Below are 23,138 nucleotides of genomic sequence, written 5' to 3' on the forward strand. Positions count from 1 at the left end.
TGTTGTTGTTCCCTCCTCCTTGACCATTGCAGTCAGTGTACCTTTGGTGTTTTACATTCCTTTCTCCTCATATGTGTCTTGCTGTTCATCGTGCTCTGGCATGGATAATATTATGGTACAAACAAGTTAAAACCATTCTTTGGCATGTTATTAACTTCAGTCTTAGGTGATGATGTAGGTTAGTCCTGTAGGGTAGCCAAGCCCCACACAACAGCTCACTCACACCCTCCCATCGGGATGAGGGAGAGAACGGGAAAGGTGAAAGTGAGAAAAGTCATGGGTTGAGGTAAAGACAATTTAGCAGGTGAGACAAAAACTGTGAGTGCAAGTAAAGCAAAATAAGGAGTTCGTTCACCACTTTTCATTGCCAAGCGAGGAGAATTTCCAGGAAAGCAGGGCTGCTTCTTTGTGTTATGGTTACTTGAGAATGCAAATACTGTAACCATGAATGTCCCCTTCCCATATTCTTCCTTCTTTACCCCATCTTTTACTCTTGCCAACATCATATAGTATGGGATACCCATTTGGTTTCTTGGGGTCATGTGTCTTTGCTGTGTCCCCTTCCAACTTATGTACCACAGCCTAAGGCAGTGTGAGAAAACGCCTTGCAACATTCAGCAATAGCTAGAACATTAGTGTTTTTTTCAATATTTTTTTGGTCACAAATCCGAAACACAGCAACACGTGAGCTACTGTGAAGAAAATGAACTACATCACAGCCAAAATCAGCACAGATGATTAACCCTGGGATTGCTTGCCATAGTTGACTAGGGAAGATGCCTCATTCAGTGCCTGCAAATGATACTTCCCCTGAAGTAAATTGCAATGTGGAGTATTCATATATAACTCCAGTGATATTGCAGCTTCTTCCTTTTTTTTTTCTATGTATCATTTTAGAAGCTGAATATTAGGTTCTGATTGATGCACCTTTCTCTTCCTCATAGACAAGGATGTCCTTACCTAGTTAAAAGTTCTTACTGTCGTCTTCTCCGTAAAAGCACTGTCTTAGTAACTGCAATAGAAGTTGCCCTCTTTTTTCCTCTACCTCACAAGCATTGTTTCAAGGATATAATCTTGCAAAGAGAGTCAGAAGTATGAAAAAAAGAAAGCACAAGACACATTCACTGTGATTACATTATTTATAAATCTATAAGACTTTTTTTTTTTTTTTTTCCCCACACTCCTCATTTTCATTATCTGAACAGCTTATTCTTTGCTGAATGGGCTACATTTTAGCACATCTAAAAATAATTTGCAGAATTTATAGTTCAGAAAGATGAATACTTATTTCAAGGTAATCTTTCATGGAAGCACTCACGTATCTCAATATATGACTCAGAATGGGGTTCAAACAAATTCACATAAACAAGATTTATTTTCCCACGTAACTGTAATGAAGTTGTGCTTTGAATTGTACTGTCTGTAAGTCACACACAAAGAAAAGGGGTACATATTAATCCTTAATATTAAATCCTTGTTTTTATTCAGTTAGTGTGAGAGACTTCTCATTTATTTCTAAAATGATGTATTTTTTTCAATTTCAGAGTAGATTGTTTTTCCCTGGTAAAGGGAAATGTCTTGTTTAATTCATTTTCCCTTAAATTTGCGAGATTTCATATATTATCCAAGCATCTACCAGTATTCCCCTTAACCTGAGAGCAATTTACACAGCTGAGTAGGGCATTCAAGGATAGGTAAAGTGACTTTTGTTTGGCCTTGTGTAGTCGCTATGGTAAAAATGACATTTTCACTGTGTTGAAGTGTTTGAACTTATACAATGCCATTAGACCTTATTCATAAAAAGTAATAAGTCTGAAGAAGATTGTGAAGTCATATTGCTTCTCTTTTTCAATTGTTTCATCTTTTGAATTGTAATTTTGAGCATTTTTAGCAGTTCTTTTGTTTAAACTTCATTTTGGTCTTAGTCTCTATGGCCTCCAGGATGCCATGTATTTGCCATGTTTTTATTGCTGAAGATGAAGCGCCTGCTGGTGTCCAATCGACCTTCAGAGTGATGTGTTAACCCTGCTCTAGGCTGATATGCTTGACTCTAAGAATGCTACTTCCTGTTCATTGTGTGCATTTTAGATGAGAATGCATTAAATCACAGGCATTCTAAATTCCAGAAGTGTCTACATCTTTTGTGACAAATGTGCCTAAATACCAAGGTACTTAATACTGGAGAGGAAAAAGATCTGAACTGTCAGCTGGTGAGTGTTAAATGTCCTTTCATTTCATTAGGCAACAAAAGAACTTGTGGATTGACTTAGATGGGAATTCATATGGGTAAAAATGAGAGCTGCTTTCATTCGCTTTGCAGTAGTACTTTGAAAGAGAATATCCTCTGGTCACAGGTTTTTCTTTCACAGAGGTACACCATGCTTTTTGAGCTTGCATTCATTCTTTGACTGCTGTGAGATTTTAAATCCATTTGTACCCCAACACAAGAAAATGTTTTGGATCTATTCATGAAAGCCTGTCAACAATGAAGTATCAACAGAGTTGTTTATTCTTACAATTACAGATTTCTTTTTTTTTTGCCTCGGTGTCTATGCTCATCCAGTTTAAAATGTAAAGCTGCTTATTGTGCAAGTCATGGAATTCTTTAGGAGTTAAAAAAAAAAAAAAAGGAAACATGTCAAATAACAGAGCAACACTTCCCAAGTGCTTATCTGGCAGACTGTAGAACCCTGATATTTCACTTGAATCAACTGTTTAAATGAACAGTTTAATGACAGTCTTTATTTGTGTAAGATTTGCTTATGTAGCAGCTAGAGTATTTATACAAAGAATAGCAGCTTGATGAAACAGAGTTAAGAAATGCATGCAAGCAAAATTAGATCTGTGCCAAACCATCTTCTTTCATATTTTTTACAGTAGAAGATGAGCTCTTTTTCCATAAATGGGGAAGTCTGCGTTGCTTAATAGTGAAGAAGTTAAATGGAGTCCCTTTAAATTTTAGTTAGTCAATTGCTCTAGGAAAAATCTGAAGCCTTCTTCCTGTTTAGCTCCTCTGAGTGTGTGAAAATAATCTACTTTTCTCTGGTGTGTAGCTTTCTATTTGCAGGAAAAAAAAAATTAAGATGTAAGATATATGCATTTACTAGTAGGTAGTATCTACTGTCTAAGATAGATATATCTACTTAGTAACGAGTATTAGAGCATTAAAAAGTATTGCTGAAGAGCCCCTTTTACAGCTCTGTCACAGTAAAAACTTCTCTTAATACCAAAGGATAGGATTTATTATCTATAAATTTACATGCTTATGTCTGATGGCCACTGTAATAATTAGGGTGATGTGTGTAGTCCATTTTAGTGCTTGCTTATCTCTGCAGAGTATATGGTGAGATCTTAGGGAAATAAGGTGTAGATCTTTGCAATGTGGGTCTCAATAATGGAAAAAAAAACAAAAAAAACAATATTGGGTTATTTTCTCTGTAATTTAGTCTAAAAATTACCTTTGCACATAATTTTCAATTATACTTCTATATAGCTTATGTGTTTCTAGGAATTTGGCCCTTGTTAGATGTATCTTCTATAACAGTGCAAGTTTGTTGAAAACTGTCACTTTAAGAATAGAAGGGAAAATCCAACAGAGTGAATATCAACTCTTGCACCTCTATATTACCTCAGGGTGGCTCTGAACTGTTCAGTTCATGGAACCATTTACATTCTTTTTTTTGAAGGACATCATTGGGTCCTTGGACACTTACTAAGGGTGAGAGTATACATAAAATACTTTTTTTGGCTCAGTTGAGCTCAGTTTTGGCTCAGCTCTGAAAAATCTCTTAAAAAATGCCTCAGTGTGCTCTCTGAAAAATCTCAAGAGACATACAGCTATATCTTGGTTATCACTTGGTCCTCTCTTCAATGTGATGTAGTGAAAGAAGAAAAAGTTGAAAGCGCAACATGAAATGGTGCACTGTTTTCTCAAGGAAGAGAATAATAGGTCAATATATAAACCCCTAGAGGAATATTTTCTAAAAACATTCTTAAGTATTCCTGTGTTTACCTTGCATTAGTAGTCTGTTAAATTCATTTGTCTATAAAAATGCTTGCATAATTGCTTGATTGGTTATGCAAAATAGCTATAGAAATGATAGCATGTTATCTATACCTAATTTTGGACTGTTGAATATGAGTTGTCTGCAATGAGTGCTTAAAAATGCATTTATAGACCAAGAATTATATACTACCATTTTTTTCTGCAATGATTATTAGTACAAAATAAATTAATTGAAGAGCGTAGTGTATTCATGGGCAACTGAAGAATTAAATGGAGTAAATTGCTTTCCCTAATTTATTTCCCTATTCTAGCTATAAACACAAAATTAAAACTATCCTTTAAAAAATAAAAATGGACCTTTAAATTAAATATAAGAGTGTAATCAGGAAGAGAATATATGCCACACAGTAATGTAGGATCAACGCTAATCACAGGGACTGCTCCGAAAGTAATGCCTTTTATTTTATTCTGTTGGCCCATGATGTCAGAAGCAGATGATGGTGGTATGGCAGCAGATGATGGTGGTATGGCAGCAGAGGCTGGAACTTCCTGCCAATATTCCATTACATTTCATTGCCGTGTGATAGATGGCATCGGGGGGACAGACTGACTAAATGGTGTCTGACATGGGAGCATGTATGAAGCAAATGTGTGGAACTGAGTTCCTCCATGAAGGAAAAATGGCATGCATTGACATTCATTGATGCTTGCTGAATGTTTATGAAGATCAAACAAAAGGTATTAGCACAGTGAGTGGGTGGTGAATTTCAGCAGTGAGGGCAGCAATGTGAAAGACAAGCCATGTTCCAAATTGCCATGCACAGCTGTCACACTACAAAATGAAGAGCCCTTGTTCATGGCTGATGAAAATGCACAGCTAATGGTGGTGACTGTGTTGAAAAACAGTGTTTTGTAGCTGAGAATTTGCTCATCAAACAGTGCTATTTTGCTCCTTTATCTGTTGTAATTTCCACGGAAATAAATAGGAGGCATTACTTTTAGAGCAATCTGCATCATACAATGTATTCCATGGATCTGGACTCATGCTATTAGCTCACATCTTTTTGCCCATACAGTTCAGATAGGTGAAGATATTTCTGCATTTGCTACTTTTTTTTTACCCCTTTTTTTTCTGCACCACTGAGGCTTTTTTTTTTTTTTTTTTCCAGGTGCTTCACAACCATTTTCTTTTGAAAGAGCAGGATGAAGCAAGCTAATGAGTTAACTATTGTGGCTTGCAAATCCACCCTTGAGTGATGTGTAGTGACATGGAACTGAAGGTGCTTCAGGGGGTCATGGTTTTATCTGCACCTTCCAGAACAGTATGCGCATGCCAGCCCTGGCACAGCTGTCATACCTGAGGTAATACATCTGGACTGACACATCTGATTGACCAGGTATGCAATGCTACACTCAAGTAGCACTCTTCTGCACCCCAGCTGAGCTCTCAGAAGTAAATGTGCTATATTACAGTAATACCACTCCTCAGCACTAGTTTGCCGAGGGACGGTGTGGGAATTGCTATGTGGTGCTGTTTTGCACCATACAGACATACCAGTTAATTTGTTAAAAAGAATTAGAAGCAGCCAAAGCACGAAGACATGGAGCGCTTCTTTAGCCCAAGCTTGCTTTTCTGTGCCACTCTCAAATGACAGGATGTCGAAACATACTCTAAGCAGACAGAGTTAGTATCTACTGAGTAAGAAAAATATGGTTTTATCGTTGTGGAGACATAGTAGGGTTCAGAGCTGCTCTGCTCCGGGTATTATGGTATAAAGCAGAGAACAGATACAAGTCTACATTCAGGAGTTTAATGTTTACTATTCACAATTTGTTCCTGAAGTATTATTAACATGACATGTCATGATTTGATTTATGTTTGTTTTACAGAACAAACAACACATGTATTTGTACTGGTATGAATCTCTGCTACAGATATGCCTGTGATGCTGTCCAGAATCTTTTGTTATAAATTGCAAATTCGTTGAAAATGAAAATGGGGAATGAGTTTTCGTGGGATCCTGTTCGTCTGGTTTGTAAGCCTACAGAGAAAATACATCACTGGCATTCCAGTTTAGTTTCACAGCCAGATCAGTTACGAAAATGTAGCCGTGTTGTGGAAGCTGCTTTGACTCAAGGCCACGTTCTTATCCTCCCACATTAGAAAGTCTGATACAGATGACTGAAATAAATAAGAGATTTCTAGTTTTAGGGGGCAATTACGCCCAAAGATTCTTCACCTTCAAATTCATTTTCATGATGGTTGTGTTCAGCCATCAAAACTTTTCAACGTCAGGTTATTTTGAGAACTTACTTTTGTGTGAAAACTAACATCCAAGGCTTACTTAGAAATATATTTGTACTTCTGGAAAAAAAATATTTCCCATCATCTAATTGTACGGAAGCCTTCATGCAAGGCTTGAATGTAGACAAGTTTTCACAGTTTTTCTTAACCTTGAAGTACAATTTGCTGCACCTCTGCTCCTGTGACGGTATTTTATCAAAGGAAAATCTTAACTTTTAAGATATACCTAGGAAACTTGAGAGTTTGGGGGAAGGAGTAATTTTTCCACCTTGGTTTGTGAGACATCAGCTGTAAATAGATAATGCTGCTCCCTTTTAGTAATTAATCTTTCTTCTGTATAACAAGTAACATACAGATTTGCAGCTTGTCTTTTTTAGAGAAAAGTGAGATATGGCTTCTTTGCAGCTGTATTGCTCCCATATTATTGGATAGAGTCAGACAGCTGGGATGTAGGGAATTTACCATGTGACTTACGTAGTGATATTTTAGTGTCCTCTGCGCAGACTTTGAACAACAACCTAATAAATCTCAGTGGTACCTGGATAGAACAAAGTAGCCTCAAAAGACAATTCACCAGATAGAAGTAAAACATAATAAATACATCATGGCTAAGACTAAAGCTGAGTTAAGTCTTTTCACTGAAATGATCACCTGGTTCAAGCAGTTCCTAGTAATAAAAACAAAATATTTTTGTCAAAAACAGAGTGCAGTGAACAAAGCAGTATATTCTAAAAGTAATCAGTGTATTTTCTCTCTGCCAAAAATATGTTTAAATCCTTTGAAAATAAGAAGTGGGCATCAAAGGATATCCCCTGGTGGCTCTGGTAGTGACTGACCTCTTCATAAGCATTGTGAACTGGAAAAAATTGAAAGCTGAATCCACAGGATTATTGTGTCTGGAAAAGGAGAAAAAAAAGAGTAGAACAATGGATGTTCATAAAAGTTAAAAGATGGTTTTGTTTTCCAGATTCAGTTTGAGCTTAAAAGAAGCTTGTGAGCTTCAAAATCCTGTAGAGATTTGACAGCTCAGAGCGCAGTAAGCTAAATTTGTTGTAAAAATTATTTCTTTTGGCAGTAACACTGATGTATGAATATTAATGATTCAACTTAGCATACATTTGAATTCTGTGGATGTCATCCACAGAAGCTCTGTAGAGGCTCTTCTCTCCCACCATCCATGAAACATGACTCTGATTCAAGGGAGGAAAACGTAACAAAGCCTCTTTTACTTGTCTATGAATCACTTGATTCCCTGTTGTCTTTCAGCTATACAATGTTCTTCCTAACCTGTTGGGAGCTGAGACCTGTTTCCATGTGAGCCCCATAGGTGACATTTGCAGTCAGTAGGCTTGATATGTGCTGCCATTGCATCTTGAGTGGACTTGAGAACTGAGTGCTGAACGCCTGCTTTCTCTGCATGCTGGAGGAAGTTCTGCTACTAATATATGCAAGGGCCATAGTGTCAACATCTTCTTTATCATCTTCTATCTTTGAGAGCCAGGAATAAAATTAAGGTTCTGGTTATGCTCCAAACCATATATAATTTTGGAGCTTCTCAAGGGCAAGTAGTAAACAGAATGAGAACAGAGCAAATGTGAGGTAGGTAAGTTGTCAAATAGACATGCTTATTTGGTGACTAACTGTAGTATTGTCAATCATGGAATAGCCACTGACAATAGTAATGCACAAGCTCCGCATGGTCAGCATCCAGGACAGATTCCCACACACAATGGGTGCTGGCTTCATAATGGCTAAAGCAATGTGATAATATGTTATGACAATTAAGCTGGAAGCCTGAAAAATAAATTGTAGATTGTACCAACTTATGGGCATAGAAGACACTCTTTTCCTCTGCTCCCACTATGGCAGTTCTCAGTTCTACAATGGTATGTATCTCTCTCTCTGCATATATAAGCATACGCATATGGGATGCACTAAACAGTCTACTTGTTTGGGTACATATTTATATTGTTTGTAGCAGTACGTTAAAATGTGTCACTAAATCTTAAGGCTGAATATCAAGCCATATGTTTTCTGGATTTTTATTTTGGTAGTTCTGCCAAGTGTGAGGACTGCTCCACAAGAAATAATCATAGTGAGAATGAAATGACATTGCCTAGGTGTATGGTGATGATGTAGGAAAAAGGAATGGAAAAAAGTTATTTTCTAATAGTACAGTGCATGTTCATAGCAACAGCTATTGTATATCGTAACTGCTGCTTTTCACTGTTTAGACAGTTTCTGTTCCAAACTTATTATCTTGAAATGTCAGCCCATCTTTGTCTGATCTTAATCAATATGCATAGTGAGTCACACACATTTGTTGCGTTTGTAGGTATGCATTAAGTATGGTTACCAATGAATGTGTTGTGGGAAATACAAGCTTTAATGTGTGGACAGGCAGAACTTTGATGTGGGAGCATTTCCTTGCTTAGGAAAAGGGTCATTGTGTATCATACTGAGCTACCAACCTGCTAAAGACTTGGGCAGTCCTGAGAACAGTCACTGACAGTCTGTTTGGGCAGGGAGACATTTTGGAGGAGGCCCAGGAAATACTAGTGTATCCAAAACAAGCAATAGTGCACTGCTCCTTGAGGAAAGGAAGCCTACTGCCCTCTCCCAGCATCTCTGTGTTGGAAAGAAAGCCGGAAAGCAACTGACTCCCTGAGGAGTCTCAAAGGGGGATATGGTCAATAAAAGACTAAAGGTCTGTCTAGCCTTGAACCTCTCTCTGAACATTTTATGATAAAGCTGAGAATTGTCTGCCAGCTTATTAGAGATAATTGATGTGCAAAGTAGACAGAGTTGACTTTTTTTTTTTTTTTTTTTTTTAACCTTCTCTGAAAACTCAGGAGGACATTTCTTTTATTTTGATTTTGGAGGAGGAGGCCAAAAGATAACAGAACTCAAACTGCAAGGCAGTTTTGAAAACTGGTAATATGACAGTGTGGAAGGTAGAAGTGGCTTTCCTGATGCATGAAGTGAGATATACAGGAGTGTGTCTGTACTTAAGGAATCCAGAGAGTCTGGAGCTGAATGCTAGAGGGAAAATGCAATTTAAAATAAGTAAAACTTTTATATTTATCTGGTCTCATAGTGGTTTTGCTCTGCCAGTCTCAGCTATGAAATCAAAGACTAAAGAGGATATTTGAGCTGAGAACTCCCCTTATGAAATTTAATATGTACTGCTAGTACTATTTCATTCTGAAATGCTTCCACTTACTGTGAAGGAATTGCATCCTCTGCCCTCTCTCTCTCTCTCTCTCTCTCTCTCTCACTTTCTCTTTCCAACAAACACCAGAGTAGTCTGCCTACATTTTTGTTAAGGCATCTTAATGTGAGAGCTACAGTTGGGAATTACACCTCAATATGACTTCAAATTGTGTTAACATAACTGAAAAGGTTTGGTGATCCTCAGCAATTGAGCATCATGTGAATGAAAGGGGTATGTTATGGAATTACCCTGACACTTCTATTCTATTTGAATTTTTTCAACTTCCTGTTTTCTTAAGCAGTACAAAAACCCTTGTAAAAGACTGAAAATAGCAACTACATAGATGCCAAGAAAGGATTTTTATTTCTTTTTGTCACAGGGATATAAAGCATAATGTTTTAATTGCTGGCAAGAGAACATAGCTGGGAGCTCCAGCCTGCATACCACTGTCAGAACTATTTCTGTCTCTAAATGGTTGGCTTTGAGCAGAACACCAAAGATGACAAAACTCAGCAATCGTTTTAGGGAGCTGCTCATTCTGAAAGTGAGATACGAAACATCTGTTTCTGACTTGTTAGCTCACAAGTTGTTACCTTGATGTGGGAGAAAGATGTTTCCTCATTATATTTTCCCTACACATTTAGCACAAAGTTTTATTGGGCCTCCCTTTATGCCTGGTACCTATTCATGAACAAAACTCTCTTGCAAATTTGATGTTTTCTATCCAGATCCTGCTGCTTGAGAGTATAAGCTAATACCAAAGTGATGCTTTCACTCACTCATATAATCACCCTGCTGTCAAAGAGGGCACTCCTCCAATACTCCCTTTGTCTTTCCCAAAATTTACTGGAAAAGAGTCCTACATTGCAGCACATGTCCCCAAAGTCCAAGTAACATGCACAAGCAGAGACAGATTGCCCTTGAGGGATCTCAAGTGAAGAGGCCCAGGCTCTCTTTGTCTCACTGCTAAGTCCATGGAATTTTCATTACCATTAACTGTAATGGATAGAGTGAGAAAACTGGAGGTTTCAGAAAGTACAGATGGGGAGAAAGATTAAATCAATTCCGTGAGACCAACGGTCTAAATGATTGCTACTTAAGGTCCACTGGACATAAAGAAATGGTAGGAGATACCAATTTCATAAGTCAGGGCTACACTCATCGTGAGAGATCCAACTGCTGGAGCCAATCTATCAGATATGTTTTGAACTCCTGTGTCCTTTTGACACAGCAGCGTACCTTTTCCTTTCAGTGTACCCAAGGCATGACTGGAGTGTGCTACATTCAACCTTTCCAATTTTTATCTGTTTCTGTCATTTTTCTGCGGTTCAACTAAGTCCCATTGGCCTTCTGTTTCTGCTTCATCATGTCTCAGGATATTTAAGGGGCAAGCCTTTTTTCATTAGAGACCCTAGTCCCCTGATAGTAGGATGCAGTGAGAAGGTTTACTTACTTGAGTAACTGGAGAGGGACAGAAATAAGACTTCTGCTAGAGTTCAAACTGGAATGCTTCTTATTAGGCTGAATCTCTTAGACGATCTTTCCAATGCACTGAGTACCTAACAAACACATGTTCATGTCCTTAATCTCTAAATGTGATTCACAGTTTTAGAAAAGTTTCAAATTGCTTATTGTCAAAGGAGTAAGCTGCCTTCTTGCTACTGAATATATGTTCAGAATAAAGAAAATGTTGTTCCCCCAAAGCAAAACTTGCTTTTTCTTTTTTTTTTTTTTTTTTTTTCACAGGATGACTTTCCTTAGCCTCTGCCTATTTGAATGCTTCCAGCTCGTTTAAAGGAGGAAGAAACACCAGCCTTCCGCTCACAAAATGAAGCCTTATGTAAAGGTACATTTTTCAGCTCACTTCAAAAGGATATCCACTGAATTTGTAGAGGTTGCTTATGTTCTTGACTGGGACGATATTGTCCCTTAATTAGGCTTTTCAAATGTAAATTCTCAGCACGTGAAACATTTTAAGGATAAAAGTGTTTGTTTGTGGCATTATGCCTCAAAGTGTCAACAAATCTGAGTCTGTAATCTCCATATGTTTTGATTACTTGCTATCATAGAAGCTTCTTGCAAAGCAAAACTCTTCTTTACACTCTAGCAGCGTCTACTCTAAACTTACACCTGGTGCCAGTACTTTTGCAACTGACGTATGACTGTTTGAGTGGGAACAAAACCACGTTGACAGATGGGCATAAATTCAGGGGTGCCAAACAACCAGTGTCTGCACTAACTTTGAATACTAACAGGCCATTCATACCCTATAGTGTCAGAACAACAGCCTGTTCACAGCTCCAGGTCATTAGGAGAGGAGGAGGGGGAGAGCAGAACGCTTAGTGAAATTAATAAACGAGTAGATTTTAGTGTTGTTTTTAATACTATAAAATTAGGTGATACCTTGTAATAATAATAAAAAAAAAAAGTCAAACATCTGTGTTTAGAGAATTGAGTTTTCTAAATACAGGCATAGAAGAAAATCAGATGGCTTCAGAGTAAGCTGCCCTGTATGTGGCCAGCTGCTGAGGAACACTGAAAGAAATCAGAAATTCTTTGTCCAGAAGCAGAGAGCTGCTGTGGCTGCAGCTCTGAGCTTTTGTAGCTTGCTCAAATCATCTTCAAAAATGGTTCGTAATGCTAAACCATGCCTAGTTATCACCGAGTGATTCTGGCTTTTTTATTTTTATTTTATTTTGTTTTAGAGATGGAGGGTCTATTTCTCATCACATGCTTTCTACAGTGGCCTGTGCAATGAACCAGGTACATAACAGCAGTATTCCGCAGCTGCTCTGTTAGTTCCACATCACTTTTCAAAGAAAGTTTTTGAGATTCAAGAAATTACATAGAACGCAAGTTGCTAAGTAGAAAGAAACAGTTCGGCTGACTCAAGTTCATATACTCCTCATCATGCAGTTCTTTTGGGGATATGTACTTGTGACTTGTGAATAAACAGTACTCCTTGCTCCACTGAACTATACACTGCTGGCTTTTGTACACTGTACTCGGCAAGGATTTGTTTCCTTTATTTGTAAGGAAAGCCTGAGACCCTGTGGGACGACTGTCAGTCCTCCCATTTTTTTAATAATTCCTTTCCACTTAGAGATATTGAGCCTCTTGGCAGGAGCTTTGGGTAAGGTAGCTTTACTCAGGGGAAAAATTTTGGAAGGGAAAAGACCTTTATCGTTTAGGGCTTATTAATGCAGCCAGAATTCCATGAGTCTTTGTGCTTGGTGTTTTCTCTTGGCTAGCTTCAGGCTTTCAAAAACATTTAGTCAAAAGGAAACACCATGCTCAGGGGCTTTGATGGAATTTAGGACATCTGAGTAACTCTCAGAGTGTATAAAATAAACTAGCCTTTATCTGGACTGAGGTTGTTGACTCTTTTGGAGCATGAATGTTTAGGATTTAATTTATGGTTTTGGCTGCATGGCACAGCTTTCATTTAATTTTCCGTCCAGACACATATTGAAATTTGTTTATTACGGTTTTCCAAACCAACTCTAGGTTTGTAACCAGACACAAGGGGTGAATAACACTGGTTGACCTTCTATAGCATGCAATTTAAGAGTTTTTCAAAGATGACCTTCTGTTGTGTCCAAGTTTCCTGTTATAGTTTTCCACACGTGTGTTTTTTCCATTTCTAAGAAGCATATCCTTCAGATTAAGGAAAGGAGCAGAAAAAGAAATTTCCCTTCTGAAAGGGGTTTTTGAGATATCACTCCTTTAATATCTGCTAATTAATATGTGGTGGTTTAGGCCACACTGCCTTGACGTGCAGAGACAGCACACAGTTTAAATATTGCTATGAAAAAAAAGACAACTGAAACTATTTTGAAAAGTATTATAGAATTCATTTCCAAGATGGCAGCAAAATCCTCTTTTTTTGGGAACGGAGTACCAACTCTGGTCATAGTCACAACATTTAACAGGCTTGAATAAGTATTTGGTGCATCATTTGGAAACTTTGGACATCAAGTTAATTCATCATTATATTCTGCAGAGGACTGAAACTTTCTAGCTAGTCCTCTGTATCATGAAATCAGTAACATCTGAAAAATGTGTACATATAGAAACATGTATTTTCCTGTAAAAACAGATAACTGTACTGTGTTTCTCCTGTGCCTTGATCTGTTAAACGCTTACATATACGTGCAGTCACACTATTAAGAGAGCAACCATTGCAGCCTAGAGAGCTGTTATAAGCACAGATGAGCTATGAAGCACCCTACATACACTTTATCCTGGATGATAGCTTTTTGCAGTTCTGTTTCATTTTTTGTGTCTCAGGAGAAAGGCATGAAATGCAGGTGCACAAGTGTTACAGTGAAGTGGCATGTGCTCCATGCCTGCAGTGTTGCTTGTGAAAGGGCAGGAGGCATGGAATGTTTTTTGTGGCTGGTTCATTTCTTGTCTGAACACCACTGTAGCATGTCCTGCTCATTTCAGCAGCATCAGATCCTAAGTAGAGAGCATTAGAGACCGCTTCCTGCCTGTAGCCCTGAAAAGTAAACCTCATACTGGATTTTCCTATGCATCTAATGTTCCCATGACCCATGGGAATTGCAGAAGGACTTTTAAGGTTAAATTAAGTTATGAAAATCATATGACCTGAACAACTGAGGACAACTATTCCTCAATTTCTACCTCTTTAAGGTATATATCTGCACTTGTGGCAGCTGGCAGCCTCATTTGAGACAGCTGCTTAGTATGCTAAAACCCAGAACCTCAGCTAACTTGCTTTTGAGTGTTTTTCATGTGTGTGCTCTTTAAAGGGTGTTTATTTTCAAAAATCAATATTCTAAAAGACAGAAGAACTTCTGTTAAACATTGACTTTCTCTTTAAATGCCACATGTTGTAAACCTTCCATCTGCTCATCACTTTCTAGACAGATGCATGAAAAAAGCTATCATCCTTTCCTACCTCTAAAATATTCTCCCCACTTCTCTCTCCTGCAACCTTTCTTTCCACTCTTCGCTCTTCCAATCTCTCTTCATTTCTACTACCTCTACTATTTTAACAAAAGTCTTGCATTTCTTTTTTACCCCTTTCCAGTCCTCTCAGGCATAGAGCTGCTGTGTTTGGGATATTAACAGAGATTTAAACCCTTATCCCTGCCCCCAAATGTAAGCAGGAATTTGGAAGAAGATGATGCTTCAGTGCTAAAACATAATTTTGTAAAGAATTTTTGTAAAATATACTGCAGAACCGATGAAACTGTGTTTCAAGCACTGCTTTTTGTTCTGAAATCTATTTATTATTTTTAGTGCTTCTGTTATGGTCTCTAAACAGCAGAAGATATGCTGCAAGGTGAATACTTGCACAGTAGTGACAGCAGCTTTTCGCAAACCTAAGCAGCCTCAGAAACTAACTGTATAATATTTATCTATGCCCTCTTTGCTGCTTGCTGGTGCTGATATATCACAGGGAGCATGGTTTTTTCCTTATATGGCTTTGAACAAAAAGGGAAACCTTTAGATCAGACCTGACGATCATGTTATGGTCTGCAAAGTCATATCAGGGCTAGCACTGTGCAAGCCATGTTCAGTCTCAGCTTTGTCCACCTGGTGTATCTCCTACTTCTGTAGAAGGAAGAGGAGGAACCCACAAGACAAAGTGAAGGATGATCATGACAGTGCTCTAAAGTACTCAGTCTCATTGTATCCTGACCTGGGCAGAAGACTGTGGTCTGGGTTGGGTAATTTTTTACCTCCAAGAGTGTACCAGGCAGACCTGATTCGGAAGGCACTGAGACATATTGATAATGTCTGAGCAAGGACATCACCCAGAGAGACTTTGCAGAAAACCAGCCCTCTAATGGTGGTTTGAATACTTGCTTAGAGGGGATTTGAGCTCCTATCTTCTCTGGAATAACTCAGGTATAAGTCCATTCGTGGTCATTAGCTTGGAGCTTGCCGAACCACTCCTATTGAAATGGTTTTTCTTTCACATGAATAATTAAATATTTGGTGGATTAAGGACTGGGCACTTTACATAGATCCAATGTTTATGATGTATCTGAATGAGAAAAGTTGTTCATGGTAGTCTTTGCTGCAGTCAGTACCTGCTTTCTCTCTATATTCATTAAAGTCTGACTGGACTGTCCAAGGAAAATTCAAGGAACATTAATTTGGAGCTTGTATTTTCCCCTTCTTTTTCACTTATTGACACAAAAATCACTGAATAGTTTTGCAAGCCAAAAAATGACTCATGAGACAGAGCTAGGAACTTTAGCCTTAGAAAATGGAAGCATGCTTACTCTTAAGTTTTCTTTTTCCAGTTGATTTTCTTTGTTGTAGGAGAAAGCAATGTCAGAATCATTATTCTCAAGTGCTTGGGCTTAGGCAAAGAGAGAGCTTGGATGTGGATCCCTCCTATCTGTTACTGGAAGAGTGAATTAAAAGCTGGTGAGCTCCCTGCTGTCTTTATAAGCGCCTCCAGATCCCGGGGAGAAGTTATGGCTGATCTTTCTACAAAGAGATATGTATTTCTCTGCAGTGGAAAACATCATGTTTGGCACTTGAGAAGAGAAATGAAACTTATTCCATCCCTTTCCTCAGCCCTTTTCTTTTTTATGTTTGTGTATTTCCATCTTAATTGCCCAAGTAATTTCTAGCTCAGAGTGCTGGCTCTCTGAAATCTAGTCTTAGCTACAACTTCACGATATGCTGCAATATTGGTTAGGCAACCATATAAAGTGAAGATCACGTTTAGTGCAGACTTCCCAACTGTAGATCTAGTTTTGAGTCATTCAGATTTAAATTTAAGAGGTGACTAGAGATTTGAAATGATTTAAGGCATTCAAATAACTTTTCAAATTGTGACATCAGATTGTTTGAAAATGTTATTGTGTAGATAGCTTGGGAAATGAAAAAATATTTACAGAATATGCAGGTAACAGTGTGAAACACCAAGCAGAATGGTAACAAGAAAAAAGAAATTATGAGGTGAGTACCAAGTTCACATTTTGACTTACCACGATGCTGCAGTGTGTTTAAAGGTTATGTTGTGCTTTTGGCTTACGTGTGACTCTTTGGCCGCTGTCTTTTCAGCACGTCCTGCAGGGAATATGCCTTGACTGGGCCCAGAGATGAGAATCCCCTGTGCTTTTAAAAAAAGGCAAGTCACACAGAGGGCTACAGAACAGCTCACTCTGACCCAGTTTCAACAGAATTACTGTTTGTTGAGTAAGACCACACTGCAGAGACCAGCCAGAATTGTAGCTGAGTTGCTCAGCGTCGCTAGGTACCGTCAGCACTAAACTTTGAATCAACTCAGACAACATCTGTGTTGTAACCTAGTCTGGAGAGCCTGTTTTTCTTGTAGATGCCCAAAGAAACTGAGGAAAAAATCATGCACAATCTGGAAACCAATGGGAATATTTGGACTTGAAGTAGCGACGTGTGGAAAAACTATGCTGTTTCAGAGACAATAATGTTAGATCTGTTACCACTCTGCTGCAAAACAAAGATCCAATCTTTGAAAAATCACTGTGAAAGAATCTGGGTCTGCACTTTGCAGCACGTTGCCTGGCTCCTGCAGCAGAAGCCCAGGCTGAGGCGCCAGACGGAGTTGCCGAGAATTTGGTCCTGGTGATGTTTTGTTGAAATCAGAAGGAATAAGCAAAACTTGCCAGAATATTTGTCAAGAATGCGAGTGTATTTGTGAGCACATGCTTGTGGAATTGTGTTGTTTTGGTTGCAGATGTGCTCTTGGAACCGAGGTTTAGCATGTTCTGGTTTACTTCCATTGACGGTGGATATTTATGAGTCAGTTGGCGTTACATGCTCTCTAGCTTAAAATAATGATGTCTTCTGTTGTTATTTTGCTCCTACCAAATAAGCAACTCCCATTTGTAGAAATGAGTACGTGTAGTTCTGTGAATATTACTGTAAAGGAAAAAAGAAAACCAAAACATTTTGCAGTTGATTCATGCTGAGGCAAGTTTTCAAAAAATGTACAAAAAAATTCATGTGTGTTCATAGCAGTCCATATATATATATGCACATATATATGAGCTATTTACATGTGAACATAGTTCACGTGTGCCCCAACAACCAGTGATATACCTAATGCTAATTTAAATGCCCACTGATGACATTGTTTGATTTTGTTTACTGCTGAGAATGCCTTGTACTGTAGATACTTGTGAAAGCTACTCAGTGTTGTGCGATGTATTGTGGAGATGCTGAATACTATAAGATGTGGTCCAGAGTCAGTACAGAAATCTGTCAATGAACTTTTGCTGCTGGGGCTGAGGAAGGGTGAATTAGCCTGCTTGCTAATTTCATGGCACCTGGGCTGGACTTCTCCCAGAACACAGTAATTCTGACTATGGAGAAGAAATGCCTACATCCAATCATGCTCGTCTGTCTGCTCAGAAGATTTATATTTTAGGAAGCTCTAGGTTGGAAAAGACTTCTGAGGCAGGACTGGGCTGTGTATGAATTTGATTTGGCTCAGTTTTTGCAGAATTAACTAAAGAGTGAAATCAAGTCTAGCTGTTTTACATAAAAACCTCTTCTGTAAGATCCCATGTTGGATCAGATGCTGATGTGGATTGTTTCTCTAAATATCCCCAGGACTTGCATAGCCTGAGAGGTTAACCAGTAAAGCCGCTGGTATATGTAGAACAGAATCCAGGTCTGCTGTGTCTTAGCTTCAAAATCATCCTTTTAAGGAGAATTCCCAGAGCCATTCATGTTTTGTCATTTATAAGCATTAAATTCGCTGGTATTTTACTTTTTTAAAGTTTCATAAAGCTGAAGAACCCTTTTCTAAGCTCTGTAGATGCTTAGAGGCAAATTTCCTTTCATTGTTTTTTTTTTTTTTTTTTTTTTTCCTCCTCTTCTAACTAAGCTTTCCATTAACTGGAAAAAAAAAAAAAAAAAAAAAGAAAGAAAGAAAAAAAAGAAATCACAAGAGAGGCTTTATGCTACTTTCCTGTTTTCCAACATGACAGATGCATTAGAAAGTGTAATGCACTCTAACAAACAAGGAAACTTTGCATATTGAATATAGCACATGAAATAATAAAAGAAGAACAGCTGCTGAGAGACAGAAAGAAGAAAAGAGATAAAAGTTAACTTGAGTTGTGTTTTATATGAAGAGCTTTGAATTCAGTCAGATTTAAAATTCAATGCCAAGTACATTTACAGACATCTGGGAAATCAGGTCACATACTCTTTGTCAAGTCTGCTACTACTGGTATAAAACAGGGTACATGGAAATGTAAGCCTGTCACAAGGGCAGTCTTTTTCTTTTATAAAATGACAATTTAACAATTATGTTTGTGCAGTGATTAATGTGACTAGTGATAACTGGAAACAGGATAACACTAGAAAGGGATTATAATAGGATGTGAACTTTCCCAAAGTTTAAGGCTATCTGAATCCACAAGTTGAGTGAGGCACACTTGTGCCAAATCTATATTTTCTAAATGAATGCTAATGTGAGGTTGTGCATCAGGACACTGACTTACCACTGAAGGCCTTAAGAGAGCATGTGTGCATCCCTGCAGAATAACTAACTGCTAATCGTGAAATGATTTTGTTGTTGCTCAGTTCTCACTGATCTCAACTATAGAGAGAATGTACACAGCAGGTTGCCTATAGATTCCTAAACGTCTATTGGTGTACTGTATATTGAATGTTAAATTAGGCTGACCTTGACATGCTAAGTATTTTTACCTTGTGCCCAAGTGCTCTGGGAGGCAAGTTGATACTGGCTTTGACCTCTGCCTGAACTTGAAACATGATGAAAAAGGAAGACAGTGCTTAGGAAAAGTGGATTAAGCTTTATAGGGTGATCCAGTTGCTGAATCAGCTGTAGGAGTTGCATCTGCTTACAGGCAAATGTTTGTCAACATTTGTACAGTAGGTTAGTGGTGGTGGTTTTGTTGAGATGGCATCTGCATGCACAATGGTGCCATGGTATGGCAGCAGTACCTGCTCTAGCTTGACATATGAGAAGTAGGAAGAAGGGAGAAACAACACAGTTTGCTTCATATCTCTTCTTACATTTTAGCTTTCCATCAACCATCTCCTTAGCTGAAAGTACTGTCATGTTTTAACTTTGAAAATTGGAGGTAGGTCCCCTCACCATGCTTCTAAGGAGCAAGGCTGAGATAAGTTGTTTTTGGCTTTTATTTTAAATAACATAAATTTCAGGGCTTGTGAGATATCAAATTAATGTAAGATGAGGCCTGTTCTGTCAAATTCTATGTCAAATTTTCACAGAAGTATGTAATCCTCAGCAGGGCTCAATATGCTCCTCAATAATATGTTAAATGTAGCTGAGAAATTAAGAACACCAGTCATGCACACTGCGTTGCTTTCTTTGCATGAAGTACACAGCTAGCTTAATAAACCCCAAAGAAGATATCTGGTAAAAACCTAACATTCCTTCTAGGCTCTAGATGTTCCTTGAATGCTAATGAGCAAATTCTCCCCTACCTATTTCATTAATCCTTCCAGCCTTTCAGTAATTCTGTCAGAGGCCCAGCAGGTCTGGCTGCTTGCCTTTTTGTTTCGGACTCTCAGTACTGTAAATATCAGAGTACAGATTGCACAAATTTCAGCATATGCGCTTAGAGAGTGACAACAGCAATTGGACTAAGCCAACAGTGGGCACCACACTCATGTGGCATTTTGTGATTTCTTCAGAAACTAAGCAAAAAAACTGTAACAACAAAAACAAGCATGCAAAAAAGAAAACAAACACTATCCCTGTTTTGAGGAAAAGCAAAAAATGTACGTATTATTTTGCCTGCCTGAGCCTCCATGCAGTTTGAAGCAGTAGCTCCAAATCCAGAAAGACACAAAGGCCAGCTGAAGGTTGAGGGAGAGGGATGGGATTGTTGTAATATCCTCTATTTTCTCTCTGTAGCGTATGGAAAGGGAGTGCAAGGAAGCAGAACACCTCCTGAGGGTGATTCCTTAGGCAATAGGACTTACATGCAAGGTTAACCTATGCAGATTCACTGCTGGATGACATGAGGAACTGGCATTTGCACTTACATGGTGCTAGAATATTTTCATACCAGCTGTGTTACAATACTAGAGCTCTCTGCAGAGTGTTAGCTGTGACTATGTGAAGGGCTGAGAATCAGAAATTGTCATAGTTGCATCGTGGGGGTAATTCTGAGACCAACGCTTATTTTGAAGGCATTATTGTGTTATTATTGAATTACTTGGTTTTGTTTTGTTTTGTTTTTCTTCCTCTTTTTTCTCTCTTTAATAGGATCCTCATCATGATAATCTTTAATGGATTTAGCTGCTGCACAGGTTTTGGAAACTGGAACCCTCCTAGTTCTAGAGTCAGTCTTTTTAGCATAGGGATTTGTCTCCAACTGCTCTGAGGAACACGGTGGAAGGTAGTGCTGCTTCACTGTGCCTACAGGTGCTCCTGAACAGAGAAATTTCTCAGTTGCTGTGCAAGCTCTCATCTTCTTGTCTCTGCCTTGCTGTAGCATCATGAAGAGTGTTGTATACAATATGCCTTTTTCCTCTTTTCTGATCAAGGAGGCAAACCTCTCCCTTACAGCTGTTCAAATTGTTTAACATGGTGATGATGGGAAGGTGCACTTACTGCTATCAGAGAAATCTAGCCTGATACAACTCTTGCAGCAGCAGAGCCCCAAATCCTTTATTCATTTGCAGTGTATCATGTTTCAGTCTTTCTCTCTCTCTCCCCTTTCTTTACTTTTCTGTGTTAAGATTTTGGATTCCCTCAAACACAAATCTGGGAGGTGTTACTTAGGGTAGCTCTCTAGGCTGTGCTAGATACATGCCAGTTTGTACCAGCTGTTGAGACATACCACTGTTTTAAAATAAGCATCATATTTCTCCCAGGGAGAGAGAGGAAAAAAAAAAAAGAAAGAAAGAAATAGAAATCCCATCTAAGCCTTCTGTATTTTAAGTGTTGAATTTCCCATCACATTTTCTTGGTGAAGATGAAAAGCCTTAAAAGAAAATCAGACTTTGTAATCAGATGATGATGCATGAAAGGATGTGTCTGGATAATGTGACGGATGATCCTAACCTTCATTAATATGCTTTAATTGGATTAAGCTTTCTATGAAAGGCCTTTTCTTCTTTTTCAACACCTTCAGGGCTCTTGGCTGAGCAATGTGAATGTACAGAACATCCTGCAAAAGGGCACTCATCCAGCTTCACAGACATATGCTGTACATCCTGACACCAAGTTAACATAAACAGAGCTTATCTTCAATGACATGGCCCCTAGGGTGCCAGAGAGTGGTGGCCATCAAGTGATAATTGGGCAGTTACAAGATTTGTTGCAGCATTTGGAGCACTAAATCCCTTTACAGCCCAATGGCCTACTGCACCAGGGCTGGAAACTGTCACTATACATATCAGTTCTTCATACTATTTTAAATAAAAGCACAGATTATAGATGATTGACAATGGGACAAGCTTGCTGGTGCTGTTAATACTGAGAATACTATTTGCTGCGTTGTCTCACAGTTTTCAATAGGACTACCTGGGGAGCAAGGTATTACTGAGCATAAGCCAAAGTGGCAGCCTCTTTCATGAAACGATGGGCAGCAGCAGAAGTAACATATGTTTTGCCTCAGTGGACTGGCAACCTATTCTGCAACATTTGAAATTATTTTTGTGAATAGGGCGTACTTGTGCAACTACTTTTTCTGACATCAGGCCTCCAGACCTGCTCATTTTGACTGCTTTTAAAGATTCAGCAAATTCAACGCTGGCGAATTCCTGACATGTGCTTACCATAGTGGATTTGCATGCTGCATATGGGTGGTTTGTGTATGTGGGGGGAAGATTAGAGAAAAACAATTAAAAACAGGCTTAAAAATAGGGATGAGGGGGTAGATAGAGGATCTGTATATGGAAGGAAAATGGAAGGAGAGGTTTCAAAGACAAGCAATGCATTTCATTTCACATAAAAGAAAGCATCTCATGTTAGTAAAGTTTGCTGGTTATTGCATCTTTGCTTAAAAAAGCATTTACTCCCCCCAAAAAGCACTAAAATCTGGTTCAGTGTAAGTCAGTGAGGATGATGCTCGCTATGGCAGATGTATATTCAAGTTTGAGGTACTGTTGTACACATGTACATCTGGTCTTCTGAGCCTCAAAAAAGCACGGGAAGCTGGTTTTGAGTATTCTTACAGAATGTTGCCTTTGTTTTCTTGAAAGAGATTTTTTTTAAAATAAATTTGTTAAACATACTGTATTTACAGTAATGTTTGAACTACAGCTTCATGGGAAGTTACCAACTGTATGACAGCTAGAATATTTTGTGCAAAGACTATTCCCACAATATGTCGTTTGGGATATGTTTGGGGGAAAGCCAACAATTTTCAAATGTTTCATATTGATTCATGACTCTCCAAATGTTATTTTAGTCTTCTAGATCACAGAATGTGGTATGTTCAAGATTTATTTCTTTTCCATATATTAACAGTTGCTTGTCAAAGGTCTTTGTCCTATTTTTAAGATGACTTTTGCTGCTGCTTTTTTTTTTTTTTCTTCTTTTTATTTATTCACATGGTTCCAGAATATTTGATTTTTTACTTTGGAAATACTTGGACTCTTGGTCTTTCCCTCAGTATTAACATACTATT

At 38.3% G+C, this 23,138-nt stretch overlaps 1 long non-coding RNA gene across 3 annotated transcripts in view; it reads left to right on the top strand.

Annotated features, from left to right (window-relative positions):
• LOC149918056 (uncharacterized) overlaps positions 1-23,138 on the top strand; it is a 46,126-nt gene that overhangs the window by 15,757 nt on the left and 7,231 nt on the right. The window contains exons 2-4 of one of the 3 annotated variants that reach the window (XR_016466327.1): positions 5,176-5,403; positions 11,272-11,371; positions 16,579-17,785. This is a non-coding gene — a long non-coding RNA (uncharacterized LOC149918056). Of the gene's footprint in view, positions 1-5,175; positions 5,404-5,896; positions 6,154-11,271; positions 11,372-16,578; positions 17,786-23,138 lie in introns of those variants that run through there. The other 2 variants (XR_016466328.1, XR_016466329.1) reach the window with 2 other exon arrangements.

Source organism: Phasianus colchicus, chromosome 4, assembly GCF_987193195.1.
Source record: "Phasianus colchicus chromosome 4, bPhaCol1.hap1.1, whole genome shotgun sequence".
NCBI classification, from domain to species: domain Eukaryota; kingdom Metazoa; phylum Chordata; class Aves; order Galliformes; family Phasianidae; genus Phasianus; species Phasianus colchicus.